This window comes from Suricata suricatta, chromosome 3, assembly GCF_006229205.1.
Source record: "Suricata suricatta isolate VVHF042 chromosome 3, meerkat_22Aug2017_6uvM2_HiC, whole genome shotgun sequence".
NCBI lineage: Eukaryota > Metazoa > Chordata > Mammalia > Carnivora > Herpestidae > Suricata > Suricata suricatta.
Genome location: NC_043702.1, coordinates 4723419 through 4737796, shown reverse-complemented (window position 1 = coordinate 4737796; position 14378 = coordinate 4723419). Strand labels below are relative to the sequence as shown.

Here is a 14378-nt window from a genome sequence, read left to right as displayed (position 1 = left end):
AGACAAGAAGCAAATGAGCTTGACATCCTGGGGGATGAGGTGCTTCACCAGCTTTGCAGGCTGCGGAGGATGGAAGGCCACGGCCTGGGTCCACGGAGCCATCACCCACTTCTGAGTGTCACCTGGCACCAGCCTCCTCCCGGGAGAGCATTGGAGTGGAGGCAGGGGTGAGCAGAGCTGACAGCGCTTATCTGGGGCTCTTCTGAGAAAGACAAGGTCGAGCTGTCCCTGAGCAAAATGCCCAAGGAGGAGGGAGGTGGCCCAGGATGGTTGGCGATGGTCTCACAGAACAGCCAACGGCTCCTCAACCCGCTGAGCTCCAACGTGCTCCCCCGTCCACCCCCATCTTTCCCGGCTCCACTCTCAGCGCCAGGAGGCGGGCTGCTATGGGATTCGGGAGGGCTTGGCCAATGGGGAGCCCGGGCAGGAGCCAGACGGAGGAACGAGGCGAGGCTGACTCCATCCTGAGGCTGGCGGCCCACCTCACCTGATGACGTAAGATGGGAGCTCATGGCAGGGCTCCCGTCCTACTCCCGTCCGCTGTCCCTCCAGCCTGGGAGTGATAACAGCACCCGTACGGCACGGGTCCCAGGATGGCGTGCGGCCCCTGGCGCTCTCCCTGTGTCCTTCTCACACCTTCATAAACGGCCTTTTACCAAACTCCCCTTGGATGACCCAACCTGCACACACACCTGTCTCGCCAGGACCCCACGGATACACTGGTGTCTTACATTTCTCCACCTCTACGTTTCCATTCGGTCCAAGCTCCGGGAGGGCATGCTAGGTGAGCCAATCACCGCGGCATCACTGCTCCGGGCAGCCTGCGTGTCACACCTCCCGGCCTGGCAGCCACCCCAAAGCCAGGGTCTCCAGCAGATTCTGCCCCTTGCCTGATCCCTTTCTGCTCTGTCCTCACTCCCTCAATCTTCCTCCTCCTTTAGGACCTTTCATTGCTTTGAAAACATATACCCAAGCCCCCCACACCCGCCCAGAATGCTCCTACCACCTCCTGCCTCCCCACCAAGGACACTGCATCGGTGGCATCTCTCCAGGGTGCTTCTCAGGCCCAGAGTCCCCAGCAGGCACGCGAGAGTGGGTCTCTCAGATGCCCACACTGGCTTCCAGAGCCCTGCGTCTCCGTGTGTGGACAGGACGGGTCAGAAGCAGCCCCGACCCCGACCTGCGCACAGAGACCCAAGTCCAGGCGTGCTCCTGCCTGCCTGGTGTTCCCCCACTGAAGGCGTGCCCTCGCCTTCTAGCATTTTTCCTAATCCTAATCTTTATCACAAAGCTTCAGCCTCTCTCTGACAAATTGTCACTTTTCCTTCATTTGTTAGAAAACCTGATCAAGTTGTGTTCTCGAAGGTGATGAGCCACTGCTCCTTCAAGCCCTCACCAAGTCCTGTGACTCAGAAACCCCAGCCAGGGGTCCCCAAGCGACTGTCACCAGCCTCGGAGGGCCAGCTGAGGCGTCATGTGAAGTGCAAATAAGACGGGAGTCTCGTGTCCGCGGGTTCCAGGCAGTATCTGAAGGAAACGAGATGCACAGTTGGAGAGACAGACCGTCATCACACCTGTTAGCGTCTTACCAATTCCAGACAGTCATTATGAGCTTGATTTACAGTGAATGCCTTTCTTTTTATCAGGGATGGTGCCGCATTTAAGAACATCTAAAAATAAGATCAAAAGAACAATAGTTTCTGAATTTATTACCGTGAGCACAGCCTGTTATGATTTATTATAATATCGTTGATAGATCAATGCCTTGTCTTCGGAGAGCAGGTTTTCTTCTTTTCCACAGAGAGGGAACACCAGGGACAAGAACGTTGTACTGTGGACACACAGGAGATGAAGTCCCCAGGGCTGGCCTGGGCCTGGCTGCGTGAAGGAGGCCGTCAGGAGACCCCTGAATGAACAAGAAAAGACATGAAGCTTCCAATCCCGTTGCAGATCCTAGTGGCTCCAGCCTGGCGGGGCTCTCGGAGAGCAGGGTGGGTGACGGGGTTGGTCTGAGCCACGGCGAGACACCCCTGCTTGTGCCCGGCCTGCCTTGGTTTACCCTCCTCTATCTCAAACACTCCTGAGGGGCCCCAGAGGCTCAGGCCGCATGAATCGGGGCCCACCTGGGCAAGGATGGGACACCCAGCCGAAAATGTGCAGGAAGGGTCCCCGGGCCAGTGAGGAAACCTGGCAGACTGCCTGGAGTCGCTGTCTCAGCGGCACTCCATCTGCTGCTCACCCCTGGCCGCAGGGCTGAGGGGTCAATGGCCTTGGACTGTGCTCGTGTTTGGAAGGAAGTAAAAAGCTGTAACATTAGTACTTAGCATTTACAGAGCACTTGCGACGTGTCAAGTGTTGAGCTGAGGACCTTTGTGCCTCAACTCACAAAATCTCTATGAGGCAGTGCTTATGGTTAGGGAGATGATGCTCAGAGAGGTTAAGTAACTGATAAGACCACACAGCCAGTGACGCAGCGGGTACGCGAGTCTAACTGTGATACTGATGCTCTTAACTATAGCGCTTAACCACTCCTGGGTCTCGAGACACAGTCCCCACGAACGTCCAGGGTGTCCTGCTCCGGTTACTTGATTGCCATTCGTGCGACAAACCTTCCTTTGAGCCCTGTGCTCTTCGGTGTGCCTTGCACATGAATACAGTGAATGAAGCGGCTCCCTGTAGGCTCCCAGCTCCCTGGGGGGCACAGAGCAGGACACCCCAAGTGGACTCGGAAGGAGCAAACCCCCATCGGATCCCCACCGAACTAGGGAATGTGGGTTTCATTTTCCCGCCAAGGAAGTTTTGAGCAGAGGAAATAACGTGATCTGAGCGATGATTTAGGGAGACTTGGTGGGTACGTAGGTCGGAGGAAGGTCAGAGCAGAAGCAGGTGGACCATATAAAAGAAGATACAACACCGAGGAGAGAAGCACTGAGCATCTAAACCACAGCCCCAGCAGCAAGGTGAACAAAGAGGGAAGGCCTTGGGTCCCACTGGAGCGGATTTGAGAGAATGGGGGCTAAACGGAAAGTGGGGGATGGGAAGGGATGAGCTGACCCCATTGAGAAAGGTGGGGTGCCATCAAAATGTGGTTTTCCGTGTTTGAGGCAGAAGAGCTGTATCACCCAGACACGGACCCCAGCGAGGGGCGTGGACCCCGGAGGGGCGAGATCACACACATGAATGAGAGACGGATGGAAGGGAATGGAGAGGGTGGGGGGAGGCACCGTGGGGGCACAAACGTTTAGGAAACATGAGATGGGAGATGGACCCAGAGGTTGGGAGAAGGTTTGCAAACTGCCCCAGGAGGAAAGAGAAGCATGGAAACCCAGAAGAGGGGTCAGGACACCACGGCGGGTGTTGCGGAAGGAGCCAGGCACGGGCTGCCGGCCTCAGTGACCTATGTCTTCTGTGCCAATCAGACCATGGTCTTCCTGAGGGTCGGGACCGTGTGTGGTGCCCTGCGACGCACGGAGCACAGCCAGCACAGTGAGGGAGGAAGGATGACAACACAGAGGACGCAGTGATCCAGCCCCTTCCCTAACCCGAGGGTCGGGAAGCACCCTGCACCTGCTCCCTGGGCTGGGAGAGGCAGGGTGGTCCCCAGAAGAGACAGGAGGTCCCCCCCCGCCCCCAGGAACCAGGACAGGGAACTGCCTCTCTCTCCACAGCCCTACCCCTTCCTTAGAAAACACAGTGGCTGTTTAAACAGTCAAGAAGAAAGACAATCGGTCTAAACGTTTCCCTTTCCCTCCCGGCAGTGACTAACAGATGACAGCCTGACATGACCAGCTTCTGGGAGAGACTATGTCAGCCCCTAATCCCGTACAAGTGTCAACGGGGAGAAGACGATTACTGAGCATCGTAAAAGATTCGCTGGTTCCAGAGGGAAGATCGAGTCAATCAGACTTAAGCCCAGGGAAAGAGGTGTTGCAGGTCGAAGCACAGACCTTTTTAAGCCCTACTACCGTTTTCTCGGTGTGATTCTGAAGGACTTTCCATCCTTGACATCAAAGCAGGCTGTCTTGAAAAAAACAAAACACCTCAAATCAAAAAGAGGCCTACCTGGAGAATCGGCTGGCTGAATGCTTCCACTTGATAGCGGCAGGCAACAGAGAGCTAACCGTCCCTAACAGACGGGGAAATGCTTCCAGAGCTATCGGAGAAGCGATAAGCTGGGAACGGAGAACGGAGAAACGAGACATGCATTCAGTCACGTACAGACAGGTAACAGGTGCTTACTGGGCTCCTGCTGGGCTCGGGGCTGACGCATCAGGGAGCGAAAGGAAGGAGGATCCCTGCCTCAGAGGGTCTCACGTTCTGGCAGATGACAGAGCTCGACTGGGAGCTGCACGAGTTAGGAGACAGTGACTCCGCTCTCTCTGCCCCACCCCTGCTGCAGAAGAGGGGAAAGCGCGGTGGTTAGGGGAACTAAGCGTTCCTGGGGCTTGTGCATCAATAGGGTGGTCACTTGGGCCAAATCGGGAAGGTGTTTTCCGAACAAAGACTGGCAGGCTGAGTCTTCACATGGCATTATTGGGGTGGGGGCAGCTCGGGCAGAGACCCCAGGGTGAGAAGCACCCAGGGCGGCTGTGAGGGGCATGGAGGAGGGGGCTGAAGGCCAAGGGAACCGGTGCATCTTGGAGGCCACTGTGAGAGTTTGGGTTTCTATTCTAATCAGATCAGAAACCAGCCCCTGGGAGTTTGCTTTTGTGCAGAGGAGTGACCTGATCAGAGTTCGTTTTAAAAGGATCACTCTAGGGCGCCTGGGTGGCTCAGTTGGTTAAGCGTCTGACTGGGGCTCAGGTCATGATCTCATGGCTCGTGGGTTCGAGCCTCACGTTGGGCTCTGTGCTGACAGCTCAGAGCCTGGCTTTTGCTTTGGGTTCTGTGTCTCCCTCTCTCTCTGCCCCTCTCCTGCTTACTCTCTCGCTCTCTCTCAAAAATAAATAATGAATATTTTTTTTAAAATTTTAAAGGATCACTCTATCTCCTGCATTGAACAAAGATTCCGGTCAGGGAGGAGATAGGGACACAGGGATGGGAACAGGGAGGCCAGTCCAGGAATAGAGGAGGAAGAAAACAAGGGCATAAAGAAAGGCAAAGGGGTGTTGGAAGGTGGTCAGTTTCTGCATAAATGCTGAAGCCAAACCAGTGTCAATGGGATTTCCTCATGCTTCGCTGTGGGAGCATCAGAAAGAGAGAAGGGAAGACTTCCCAGTCTTCTGGCAGGGGCCCCGAGAATCTGAAGCGGCCATTAAGAGACAGGTAGAAGGTGGTGAGGTTCATCCAGAAGTCAGTTTTATAATTTTTTTTAATGTTTATTTATTTTTGAGGTGGGGCGAGGGGCAGAGAGAGAAAGAGATGCAGAATCCAAAGCGGGTTCCGGGCTCCAAGCTGTCAGCACAGAGCTCGACGTGGTCTCGAACCCATGAGCCATGAGATTGTGACCTGAGCTGAAGTCAGAAGCTTAACGCTGCATCCTGGGCCATGTTGTGTGACTGTGTTCTATGAATCACGATATAGCGTACACAGATACAGTATACACAAATGTGTCGTTCGCACCATGTCCTGGAAATTTCATCTGCAGTGTCCTTTGAATTGAATAGTACGCATATTCGTGAAAAATAATTCTGTGTTATGTGTAATGCTTTCAATGCCATAGCATCACCTCACTGCAAGAGTGACAGCTGCAATCCACCGCCTGACCTTCCATCCCTGATCGATATTCAGAGCTGAGGCACCACAAGGAAAAGGGTCCTGTCAGTACTCAGCAATGTCCTGGGAACTGAGTTCTTCATTTCAGCCAGGCAGCCAACCATCGGACCAGCCAGCCGACCATGGGACCCAGCCACCAGGCAGTCAGTGACTACCAACTGAAAGAAGATAGAGGGCATCGATCCGTGGGAAGGCAGGTAGTAAGAATAGAACATTTTTACCAGGTTATACAGAAGACATGACACTTGCCGGGTGATTCGGACCCGAGGTCTCAAGTCCTTTCTGCTCACCAGGAGGATGGACACCCCTGTGAGTGGTCAGAAGAGATGTCATTGCTACTGCTTGGGGAAGGCTTCTAGCTGGAGCTTACACAAACTTCACTCAAGCCCAGTGGGTGGACAAACCCCTGAGCACCTGCTGTGTGCCAGAAACTGTGGGGTGCTACCGACATGACATAAGCGTGGCCGCCTTTCTCCCCTTCCCACCCCTCACCTCTCCACCCCTGGTTTCACCGTGACCTTATCAGCCCTGGAATTTGGAGCGCAAGCTGCACCGAGAAGAGGCCTGCCTTGCCTGTTCTGACCGGGGAGAAAAGGGGAGACGGTCACACCCTCTTCTTCTGCCCTTCGTCCTTCCTCCCCACTTCTCCCATGAAAATCCTGCCAAGAGGGAGCCATTGAATTGATCCTACAGACCTTGAATCCTACTTTCTCTCAGGGGAGAGTAAAGGAGGGTGTCCTCCAAGAGCATGTGAGCCATGACCATCCAAAGCAGTGGGTCATGACTCCCCTCCTCTGGCTGGGGACATCCAGCAACATCTGGGACACTTCATGATCTCAGCTGGGGGGTGGGGATCTGCTACTAACGGATGCATGGCAGGTAGATTCCGGGAATTCTGCCAAGCCTCTTATAATGCACAGGACTGCCTTACAACAAGGAAGGACTCAGCCCAAAATGTCAATAGTGCCGAAGGAGAGAGACTTTGGTCCAAAGAGAAGAAGCCAGATAATATGGAGGGACCAAACGCAGACCCCATCACTCTCCTGAGGAAACATTCCAACAAATGTTCTATTTACCAGGGGGGTCATCGGCAGCATGACTTAAGGCATCTTTTATTCTTTTCTACCTTGACGCTGTGACACTGGCAAAGCAGAGGTTAGTGTGAGGAGGAAAATGAGGGGCTGGCAAACCTTAGGTAGATTTTTTTTAACCTCGCACATGGCTGCACAACATTTTTATATAGATCATCTGCCTCATCAATTTCCCTATCATCTCATCTCACGCTGGACCCAGAGACAATTCTGCCACCTTACTTACCGAGATTGGTACCTTGAGGGTATTGGAAGGAAAAAGGCAAAGGAAGCTGGCCAATGAAATTCTCCGAAGCCCTCGTAAACATGGAGACTCATGTTTTACAGAGAGTAATGGGTAAAGAAATTGGTTGGACATTCTCATCAGATGTCAAGCTTCATTTTTTTGAGCATTTTATTACTTCCATAATAAATGGAAACCTAAATCGAAATAAATATAAAGTCAGAGTTGATTTTTACATTAACATTGCCTTATATGTTGAAAGGGTGGGTCTCTGTGAAGGCTCCTGCTGCCCCAAACTATAAATAACGTAGTAAAATATTAAAAGAGTTTTCAACCATAAAAAATTATTTCTCTTTGTTCTTCTTGCTACCATGCCAGCAGCTCAGTCCTATTGTCTGGACTCTGAGGGTTATACTCCACATCTGGTGATTTTTTAGATTTGTGGGTTGTGTGTGGTTGGTTTTTGTCCTTTGTCTTATGTCAACCACGGGAAATAACACGAATAGAGACACACATGAAATGTCTTCCTTTGGCATTGTCAGTATGAGTGCCACGCCTCCAGTAAGCTTTATTTAGTTAAGTTGGTTAACTTGGCTTCACTTTTACCGAAGGGTAGGCGCTCCCTCACAGAGAGTTGTAATGAGGTTCCCTTTAACAGCATATCTTAACCAACCAAGACACAGAGTGGGAAAGTGTATGCAGGAAAAAGGTATCCCACTGCGATTACGCAGGTAGCAACAGAAGCTCCATGTGCTCCTTCATGGAGACTCGTGTGACTGAGTCACGGAGTGATGCACATCTTTCCACCTCACCTTCAATCAGGAAACAGCAGGACATCCAAACGGTGAAAAAATATGACTCTGTCACTCGTTTTTGGCCAGGTGACACAGACATCTTAAAGGACAAAAGTTCTGCTAGTGAGAGTCCTAATTTTCAAATGCATGAGACAATCTTGCTTTAACTTAAGGGCTAAGGGCTAAGAAGGTGCTGGGAAGGGAAGTGTCAAGGGACTTGGTACTACTCCGCAGTAGGACAGGAATATCTGAGGGAAGGAGGAAGGGGAAGAGCTGCCCATGTGTCCGTCATGTGCAGACCCTATAGAAGATGCCTCACAGGTGTCACCTGCCACCCTTCCGGGCCCCCAACAACAGTGTGGAGTGGGCACAGTCAGCAAAATTTTGCTCAGGAGGCCCAGAGAGACTGGCCACCTGCACAGTCAGAGCAGGGACATGGTGGGGAAGAGAGCTGGTCCCCAGGCAAGGTCTTTCTGGAGCCCGTTCCATGTTGTTTGCAGCTTTCCAAAAACAGGTACCCATCCAGGTCAGGGAGGAGAGGAATGGGTGCCTACTGGCCCCATCTCCCATTGGTTGAATTCCCCCAAGGGGTGTCACCTTCCCTGCTTGTCTTGTTGCACCTAAGTGGCCTGTGGCAGGGCACACCTCAGCCAGGATGGGAAAGCAAGGAGAAAGGCCAGCACATGGGGTCTTGCTGGTCAGCGGCACAAAGGACAAGGAACGTCGCCACAGCAGGCCAAGTAGTGGCAGGGACCTCACTCCAAGATGGCAGCCTGGCTCCACCACGATGGAGGCTCTGAAGCAGCGCGTGGACAGAGTCCGGGCCGAGTGGTGCCTCTGCATGGCACCTTCTACTGTCCTATGTGTATTGTACGTCTCAGGAAACGGACAGCTTCTAGGTCTGTCTCTCCGACTTGTGGGTTAGAGGTCTAAAGACATAACAATAGGGCACGAGGCACAGCCGTGGCCCACTGTTAGCTCACTTGGATTTGGAAAGTGCATGAGGACACACGTCCCCATCACAGGGGCAGAAACCAGTTTTCTGCTCCAGTTTCCAAGGGCTGCCCTGACAACGACCACAAACTGGGTGGCCCGAAGCCACACAACTCTCTTCTCTCACAGCTGTAGAGGCTGCAAGTCCAAAGTCAGGATGTCGACAGGGCCGTGCTCCCTCTGAAGGCTCTAGGGAGGAATCCTTCTTTGCCCCTGCCAGCCCCCGGCTGTGGCTGCATCCCTCCCATCCCTGCCTCGGTCACCACATGGCCTTCAGCCCTGGGAGTGAATCTCTCCTGAGTCTCCGTGTCCAAATCACTACCTCCTGGGAGGACACCAGTCATTGGATTTAGGGCGCCCCCGACTTAGCGTCACCCGTCTTAATGTGTATAGGTCTACACAAGTTTATTTCCAAATAACGTCACATTCACAGGTGACCATCCAGAGAGTCAGGACTTCTACATCTTTCTGGGGGGACACAAGTCTACCCACAATGTTTTATTACAGAAATCAGGCAACACCCTGGTAGGTGGTCCATCTCGTGCTCCCCTAAGAAAACCGCCATCCATCTAGTTAGTTCCAACACAGATGGCCCAGGGCCAAGGCCTCCTGCCCCCCACAATGGGCTTTGTACCCCTCACTGAGATCACCTTCATCTGTCTCTGCTAGTCGGGGGCCCAGGACTGCAACCCACTCAATTCGCCCCATGTCTACGGGAGCCTCTCTGGGTCAACCCCAGCCATGGAAGATGGCCACTACAAACTCCTCAGAGATGCCAGTTGCCCCTTCTCTTGGGCATTTCCTGTCTATTTAATAGTGGGGGTATCCTCGTGGCCCTCAGAGCCCTCCGATCCACATGGCAAATCCATCCTAACCCCCCAGCCTCCAGGAGCCTTCTGACCCATTCCTCAACGCGGGGCCTTTGCCAGGCTGTGCATGCGCGGGCACCTCCCGGGTCCAGTGGGGTCTCACGCCTCAGTGGCAGCAGGAGAGCAAGGGTCAGGTGTGAGCAGCTGGTGGCGCAGACCCGGGGGACGGAGCTGTCAGGCCATGGCTTCCCCCGCATGAGGGACCAGGGGACCTGTCAGTACAGGTGCTTCTTACCCCCTGGCTCCCAACCATAGCCAGTGCTGGGCCCTCTGGCCAGAAAGCAAGGCAGAGATGTGGACACAAGGTGGGGTAGGAAGGCACTGACTCCTCCCAATGGCCCTCTGCAGGGGTACGTTTTTGTGCAAAGAGAATGAGTGAGGCCTGGGGAGGTTTGGCAACTTGTCCAGGGTCACTGGGCACCAGCTCAAGAAGAGGCGGCTTACCGGTTTGCCCCGCCGTCATGCCAACTTGCCTCTGCAGGATGGCCCACATGGCCCATGGGAGCCCACGAGCAAGGAAGCAGAGGCAGGCACCAAAGCCCTAAGCCAAGGTAAAGCAGAGAAATGCTTACAATTGAAAAAGTACGGCCCACTGGTGTCATGCCTTTGGAAAAGCGGGAGGAGGCTCCCATGAGTTTCCTTCTGCAGCAGAAGCCTGGGCTCGGAAGCAGAGCTGGAGAACCCCTCCCGTTGGCGCTCCGTATTTGCCGGGAGAGCTGGGGCACCCGGGGGACCCTCCCCATGGGGACAGAGCGGTGGCCAGGGGAGGCCAAGCTGAGGGCACTTAGCAATCCCCAGTCCCCTCGTCTCCCATAACAAGGGATTAATCTAGTGTCATACCGGATTACACAGTATGGAGGTTAATTTTATGCATCAACTGGGTTGGCCCACTGGGTACTCAGATACGCAGTCAAACGTGACTCTGGACATTTCCGTGCAAGGTTTTGGGGTGAGATTTAATTGATGGATGTGAGCAGAGCAGGCTGCCCTCTGTCACGTGGGTAGGCCTCATGTGATCGGTTAAAGGACGAATCTTTTGAAGAACAGAAAGACTGACCTCCTTGGAGCAAGAGGGCATCCTGCATTAGACCATCTTGTGGACTAGAACTTCAGCATCAGCTCTCCTGGGTCTTCAGCCTGACAGCCCAGCCTGAAGATGGACTTGTCAGGCCCTGTAATCACATGAGCCAATCACTTAAAATAAATCTCTCTATAAATACACATCCTACTGGTTGTGTCTCCCTGGAAAACTCCAATACATATGGTTTGGGACAGTACGCACCAGGAGGGCTTCCAGGATTGCAGGCTCAGCTGGGCTGGGAACACCTGCCCCACCACCGCGAGGCCTAGAGCCAGACCCTCAAGCCTGGAAGCCCTTGGCTTACTGATCACCCGTCATGCCCCATTCACTGTCCTTTGAGGACATAATGTTGCCAGCCAGAAGATTTTACAAAATTGGTTCCAGGCAGCAGTCCAGAGAAAAACGGGCTGTCCTGGGCTGGCCGGTCCTCGGCATCTCCATCTGGGACTTCTGGGGCCACACGCTGTACTGCACACGTTCACAGCTACCAAAGTCTGGGTTCCTTTCTTCCAGCACTTGAAGGACTTGCTCTGGAAATCTGTGCATCGGAAACGAGACTCGTTTCGAGGCAGAGAGACTGTCTCCGTTGTTCACTGCTTCCTTCCGTCCACCTCAGGATCCCGTCCATCCATTTCCACATTCGTGAGTCATCCGGACGAGGATTTCTACCCTTAGCCACGCATGCACTCAGCTCACCATCCTTCTGGCTTAGTTCACCCACAGATGCAACAACGTCCAAAATAAAAAAAAAAAAAAAAAGCTGCTTCTTTTAATGGGGTGGTGAGGATGAGCGGACAGGAAGGTTCAAACTCCCCGAGGTTGCCTTGCTTCCACAAAGGCACCAAAGGGATTCTTTCTACCGTGAGAGGACCAGTCCGCACAGCAGAAGCATGCAGGGAAGCGGGCTACTCAGGAGCTGGGCTCCTGATAAAAGCGCTTTCTTTCCTTCCTCCCCTTCTCCAAGGCAACACCGCGATAGTGGGGCCACCCCCTTGGAGTCCTTAGCTGGCGTTCTTTTCACTCTTTTTTGTTAAGTAGGATTTAGGATTTGTTCGTTTGAGGTCTTTAAGCGGCGGGGTCTGTTTGTTTGGTTTGGGTTCATTTTATTTCGTTTTGTAAGCGCATAGCGACAAAAAGCAAATACCAGGTCATATAAAATGATAAGTTCACGTCCCCGACTCACCTGCCTCTGGTCCTCAAAGGGAATGAGATCTCCTCTCTCCTGGCCTGTGGCTCATGCGGGCTCCCCTCTCCTGGAAATGATTCCTGGGGTCTCTCAAACCCCTAAGCTGTAGGGCACTATCCTCACAGGTCGATGTGCCTCAGAATCACCTAGAACAAGTCATGCTGGTGGCTTTAAATTTTCTAGACACCACACTAAAGTAAGAGGAAGCAGGCAAAATAATGAAGTTTAATCATATATTTTAGAAAGCTCAATATATCAAAAATATTATTATTTCAACATGTAACCAATGAAAAAAATGTAATGCAGTATTGACGTGCCTTTTTCATAGGAGATTGCAAAGTCAAGAGAGTCTTCCCAGCCCGTCTGAAGTGTTGAGTTGCCACAGCAACGCCCAGGAAGTGCAGGCAGGCCTGGAAGGTTTGTTCAGACACAGGTGACTGGGTGCGGACCCAGAGTCGCTGGGGTGCAGGGTCTGGATGGAGCCTGGGAACCTACGCGCTCAGAGAAACGTCATAGGCAACAAATGGGGGTGCCTCGGTGGCCAGTCAGGTAAGCCTCTGACTTCAGCTCAGGTCACCATCTCACGGTTCTTGAGTTCGAGCCCCACGTCGATCTCTGTGCTGTCAGTGCGGAGCCTTCATCTGATCTACTGTCTCCCTCTCTCTGCTCCTCCCCCACTTGTGCTCTCTTGCTCTCTCTCTCTCTCTCTCTCTCTCTCTCTCTCAAAAATAAATAAGACCTAAAAAAATGTTTTAATTAAAAAGACATTACGAGCAGGTGAGGTCAGTGGCCAGCATCCTGTTTCCTGATCTTTTTCCTCTCCCCCAGGGAAGAGCAGAAAGCTTCAAATATAAGCAGGACCGTAGAAAAGACCTGGGAGTGGGGTGCAGACCCTCAAGGGTCGTTGAGCGCTGGCCCCTGTGTCCCCAAGGCTGAGACGAGCCGATGGGGAGTAGCAGGAGGGGAGTGTCTCAGTGTGGGGTCCATCCGCAGTCCGAGGACCAGGACTGAGCCTCCCGGAGCCCCGCCGGCCACCACCCAGGCCTGAGTCATAGTGACTTTATCTGTCACACCGTCTGCTGCAAACCACATGAGCTGATTCCTGCCGGGTGTTCGCTCTGCACCAGGCTCGGAAGACACAATGAGCTGAGGCAGCTGCATATGGAGGCAACTCGGGGTCAGTAAGGGTCGGAGGTTCAGTAGAATGAGGTGATCTGAGAGTTACATGTGACCCAGGCTCTGTTCCAACCTCCTCGGAGAGGCAGGGCGGGCATCAGCAGCAAATACAGAAGAGATAGAAGGTGCAGGCAGGTCAGAGGATAGGACACCCCCAGGATCATAGAACCAGGAGAGAGCCTCCTGGTGGGTGAAGGGAAAAGGGAAAGGATGGTGATGAACCCTTCCACTCTCTGTCCCCGGGCTCCCTCGTGAGTGGGACTGTGGAGTGCGGGCAGAGGCCATGGGGGGACCTTTGTTAGGAGGGAGAAGTGGGAACAGGGAGCCAGAGGGACTGCCAAGGGTTGGAAGCTCCAGAATGCAGACCCCAATGTCAACGGGGCATTACAGTGATCACCCACCCCAGCTAGAATGGGAGATGAGAGTCTAGGCAGAAACCTGCTCCAAAACACACCTACACATGTCTACACACACACACACACACACACAAATGTATCTGGTTCCAGCCCTCTTGGGGCAGATTCCTCACATCCTAGTGGAACATTAGGCAGATGGGTGAGGGGTGTGCCAAAGACCAATGTGGCATAAACCCCTTTGAGCAAGAAGCCCCCATCACTGTACTGCTAAAGGGGTCTCACTGAGTGGGCGTGGCCTTTATACATGTTGCATGAGGTGTGGCATCTGCACTGGGCAAAGACTGGAAGAGAGCCACACTGTCCAATATGGCAGCCACCAGCCCCATGGGGCTGCCGAGCCTTTGAAAGGTGGCTAGTCTGAGATGTGCCTCAGGAGTCAAATGCATATCGGATTTTAATGACTTGGTAGAAAAATATCTAAACATCAATACTTTCACATAGACAACATCTTGAAATGATGTTTTTGATATGAGTTACATATGTCGTATATAATTGTGTATGTAGGGGCGCCTGGGCGACTCAGGTGGTGCCATGGTGGCTCACATTATGTTGCTGTTGGGCGGCGCTGGCCTGGGACATCGCCAAGACTTGACCCTTTCCTTTGACAGCAACATTTCCCAAAATACACCCCTGAGCACAAGAGACCTGGGGTGTGCTCTGCACCGAAGGTTTCCTTGCCTCAGGCAAGTAAGTTTGAGACGTGCCCTCCACGCCTCCTCCGTGGAAGACGCACTTGTACTAAGGACCCCATGTCATCATGGAATGAGAAGACCGGCCTAGCCCAGCCTTCCCCAAATAATTGTATGTCTCCACCCTGTCCTTGTCCCTCCCGCG

General features: G+C 53.2%; 1 long non-coding RNA gene across 1 annotated transcript; it reads right to left on the bottom strand.

The window, feature by feature from the left end:
- Nucleotides 1-1677: 1677 nt before the first annotated feature.
- LOC115286426 lies at nt 1678-5820 on the bottom strand. The gene is made up of 3 exons (XR_003906056.1): nt 5669-5820; nt 4063-4172; nt 1678-1906 (listed from the first exon to the last, which is right to left on the bottom strand). It is a non-coding gene; the product is annotated as an uncharacterized LOC115286426 (long non-coding RNA).
- Nucleotides 5821-14378: the final 8558 nt, after the last annotated feature.